The sequence below is a fragment of the Lycium ferocissimum genome, chromosome 4, assembly GCF_029784015.1.
Source record: "Lycium ferocissimum isolate CSIRO_LF1 chromosome 4, AGI_CSIRO_Lferr_CH_V1, whole genome shotgun sequence".
NCBI classification, from domain to species: Eukaryota; Viridiplantae; Streptophyta; class Magnoliopsida; order Solanales; family Solanaceae; genus Lycium; species Lycium ferocissimum.
This window is the reverse complement of record NC_081345.1, coordinates 20,888,315-20,893,119: the sequence shown is the minus strand read 5'-3', so window position 1 is coordinate 20,893,119 and position 4,805 is coordinate 20,888,315.

Below are 4,805 nucleotides of genomic sequence, written 5' to 3'. Positions count from 1 at the left end.
TGATATCATAAATAGATACTTATGTATCAAACAAAAATTAGAATAACTTTTCAGATAGGTAGACATCCATATTCCTGGATATTACTCTCCAGGGAGAAGACAAACTAGCTCGTCTCAAATTCCTATATCGGCTAAACTGCCAATTTCTCTAGTATTAGGTAGCTGAGGTTTTCCTTTTTATCATTAGCACTATCTTCAGAAATGCAGTGTTAAAATACATTGGCATACTCCTATATAATGCACTAAATGAAACAAGCTGGGGACCTTGCTTGTGACAAACCCAGTTTGGACTAAATTCCCAATATTCTTTAGTATCATGGAAGCTTGGATATGTTTCTCACACGTGCCCAAGTGCCATGTTTCCTTATAATCTTAAGCTCAAGTTCTCGTGGTTCCTTTCTTGCTGGAATTTTGAAATCCGTAAAAGGAGGGAAGTGATTTTATTGGTGTAATATGTGTTAAATTCTTTGGATGTCCAAACTGAGGAGAAACTTCATTTTATGAACCTTGATTTACTACATTGTTCTATTTCATATAGATACTATGGCTAGTGACATTCTCACTGCTTTTGCCCCCAAAAATAAAAAATAAAAAACTAGTGAGATCTTAATGTTACTAGAAGAGTCATTTCACTCACCATGCTGAGGAAGATTTGTTTTTTATGATAGGGACTCTGTCCAGGGCTAAACCTATGGACAAAGGTTTGGCATATCATTCATGTCTCCGGTGAATCCAAGTAGTGAGGATGAACATTCAAGCCAAAGGGAGACAACTGAAGTTCAGAGTCATTCAGTTGTACTGATTTCAAACCCCAATCCTGAGGTTTCCCTATCAGGTTCTCATAATGATCATGAAAATGACCCAGCTCTGCATGCCCAAGAAGAAAGTCCTCTTCTAAACAAAGAAGATGACTGGTAGCAACCTGTAATGTAATTTAGCTTTTTCCAATTTGCTGTCCGTTAAAGGACTTGCCAGAGTTGGTCATAATTTGGAAGGGTTCAAGCTTCAAGGTCCTGGAAAGTGAAGTCTGGATTCTACAAGTATATGGTGATCTGACTGATAACCATTGGAACCAGAAAGATGGTATTAGTGGCAAGTGCTCCATGATGATTCTTAAATGGTTATTAGGTCATATGCATCTTATACGTCAAGTTTGTATCCTCCAAGAACAGCGGAATCAGCAGGTGACTTAAAATATGTATAACAAGGTATCATCCAGGACTTCTTACTGTATATAAGTTTAACAACCTATTAACTGTTGCGACGGAGTTGGGCAAGACTGAATTTTTGGTGATCCAGGTCAGAGACAGGAAGAGAGAGAGAGTATTCATTTTTTGTATATTTAAGAATTGCTAACACTAGGTATCAAGTGTTCCTTGGTCGATTATTTTCTACAGGCTATTTGATTACAGTTTTCCCAAATTCATGTTGTAATATATCAGTCAGTGCCAAATGGAGAACATTTTTGGAGTACTATGGACCACAGGTTTTCTGATTCTATAGTGGTGTCAAATTTAGAATTTTTTATACTTGTAGTCGAGTTTTAACTTAATAATTAAAGAAGCCAGTTTCGTCTTGTGAATAAGAAATTCTTGAGTTTTTTTACATCGAAAGGCATGATTAACTAGTGTCATCGGATTTCGAACTGTTTATCCATGTCTATTATATACTTCAACTCTGGATATATATGCTTTGCGATGAGCATCTGAAGAAGTAAAACCAAAAATGCAGAAACGAGTCGAATATAGAGATTTCTGTATCAACCAAGTGTATTAGGCAAAGTGTGCTCTTAGGAGTAGATGAAAGGAAATAAGAGGTACATGTGTTGGAACTTATAGAATCATCACTTAACTATGACTAATTAATATATATTTTCTCTTTATTAAATCACTTAATTATGGTAAGTTGCATTGGTTTTGGTGTAAGAACCAAATTACTAACGTAAATCTCTAAACTTTTAACTTGAAGAAGAGATGTGAGTTTCAGGGCGTGTTTGGTAGGGAGGAAATATTTTCCTTAAAATATTTATTAATTTTTCATGTTTAGTTGGTCAAAATATTCTGAAAAATATTTTCTTTAGGAAAACAAGTTTCTTAAAAATAAGGAAATGACATAAATTTCCACAGTGACGTTAAAACATTGTCTTTCCATTCATCCAAAATAAGGATAGGAAAACAAGTTTCTATTTTGTTAAAAATAAGCTACCCCTATTTTGTTAATTACATAAAAATGCTCTTGGAATGACATTGTTTTGCTTACTTACCAAACACTAGAAAATAAATTGAAAACTCACTTGTTTACAAAAAAAAATAGGATTTTTTTTCGTACCAAACACACCCTCAATGTTTCTCTAGCATATAAATACATACACTCAATAAAATAAAAAAGGATGAGTGATAATGTATTATGATCTAATATTGACAACTTCGGTTCATCTATAATCCTATGTTATCCTTTGCCTCAGGTTGTTCATTTTCCCAGGAATCTGTGAATCGAAGCACAATCAGAATTCAAAAGTATGTAAAGCACTTCCCAATATCTTCCATTCTTCGAAAGTACTTACTTCACACGCTTAAATTATTATTCACAGATAAATTGAGAAAGTCAAAGGAAAAATCTCATTCTGACTTTGTAGAGCTAATTGTGCTCTTAACGTCGAAGGATGCTCTCTTCCTCTATATTTTCCTTGTTCTTATTCAAGGGTCCACCAATCTACCATAAAAATGTAAAATAAAAATAAAACATAGAAAATAAAGAAAATTAGCCAAACAAAAAGAGTGATTTGGGCTTGAAGGTAAGAGGATCTTGAATTTTTTAACCTCTCTTGTCCGATGCACAAAACTTCAAGTTTCACAAGTTTTGTCAAAACTTTTACCTAAAATTTTGACCTTGAAAACTTACCCATGTAATAAACAGAAGTTAAAAATTCAAGACCACTCATTTCCAAGATCATTGGGAGTAATTTCCTCATAAGAATCTAGTCTCTCTACCAAAAGTAAGAAAGTTCTAAAAGGATTTCTCGAGTGATAATGTTCTTTGTAAATTTTCTCCTACGTATTTGAAATCTTTAAATTTTGCCAACACCCATGGTTCCGAGTTCAACCCATGTAAAGTTTTAAAAAAAAAATTCAATCCTATGAATTTATCCCGACATACTTTGCATAAGTATGGCTCGTCCGGCATAACTTTGATAATTCCTTCACAAAGTTCATTTTCCCGTTAAAAGTATACCCCACCGAATGTGAAGGAATTATCAAAGCACAATCGATAATTCAAAAGTATGTATAACTTTGATAATTCTTCCATTCTTCCCGATAAAAGTTCACGACACTTAGTAGGAAATATGTTCCTACGATTCAATGCAAATTTGGTCTTTCGGTCGCATTCAAACGCGAATAATTTCCATTTATATAAGTGTTCAAGCACTTATTATGCAGAAATAAACAAAATTTAGATGCATATGTTACGTGTTTGAGAAAAGCTCACCATTAAAATTTATCTTTCGACTTTGTAGAAGAAGGAAAATATGTTCGATAAATATGAAACAACAATAGGAAAACGATAGACAATATAAAAGTATGCCCCCAAGGATAACTTTGTGAAAGAATTCTTCCTCTTGGCATAAGTATCTTGATTTTTCCAAAAATATGTTCTTTGTCTTGCGATTTTTTTTTAATTTTATGCAAGGGGTCCACTCAATCTGATTTCATAAAGCTCCATTGCGTAAAATAAAAATTAAAACCGGCATATGAGGGGCATAATTTAAAGACCACGAATATGATGGGCAAAATTTAAAAGAGTGAAAATTTTGGCCTTGAAGGTCTAAATTTTGCCCCTCATATTTGAAATCTTTAAATTTTGCCCTTTAACACCCATAGGTTCCGGAGTTCGAACCCTTTGAAGGATCTTTTTAAAAAAAAAAATTAAAAAGGCGGAGTTTAAATTTCGCTCCGTATCTTTTGTCCGATGCATAAAACTAAGTATGCGGTCAAATTCCTTCACAAAGTTTAACAAGTTTATCAAGTTATGGGACACAATACTGCCTTTACCTAAGTATGCCGAGTCACGGCATAACTTTGATAATTCCTTCACAAAGTTACCCATCGTAATAAACGAAGTTAGGAAATATGTTCCCTACGATTCAATGCAAATTTGGTCTTTCGGTCGCATTACAAAACAAATGTGGGTAGTATACGAATCATTTCCATTTTATATAAGTGTTCAAGCACTTCGACTAGGGAAAAGAGTAAACTTATGCCAAAGAGTAGAAATAAACAAAATTTAGATGCATATGTTACGTGTTTGAGGCCAAAAGCTCACCATTCTGCAATATTTCTCTTTCGAGTTTACGGAAAAAATAGAAGAAGGAAAATATGTTCGATAAATATGAAACAACAATAGGAAAACGATAGACAATATAAAAGTATGCCCCACTGGCATAACTTTGTGAAGGAATTATCAAAGTTATCGGACCGTATTCTTATGCCTTATGGGCGGACTTGGCATAAGTATGCTTAGGGTCCGGCATAAAATTTGTAATTCCTTAACAAAAGTATGCGAAAAATCAAATCTTGTCTTGCGATTTTTTTTTTAATTTATGCTTGAGCGGGGGTTCGAACTCAGAACCTCATGATTTCGGCGGGAAAACTCAAAGTTGCAATACAAAGGGCAAAAATTAAAGACCAGCAATATGAGGGGCATAATTTAAAGACCACGAATATGAGGGGCAAAATTTAAAGACCACCCCAAAAGAAGGGCACTCCGCGCAAAAAAATGAAAAATGTTATTTCTCACATTAGTCAGCC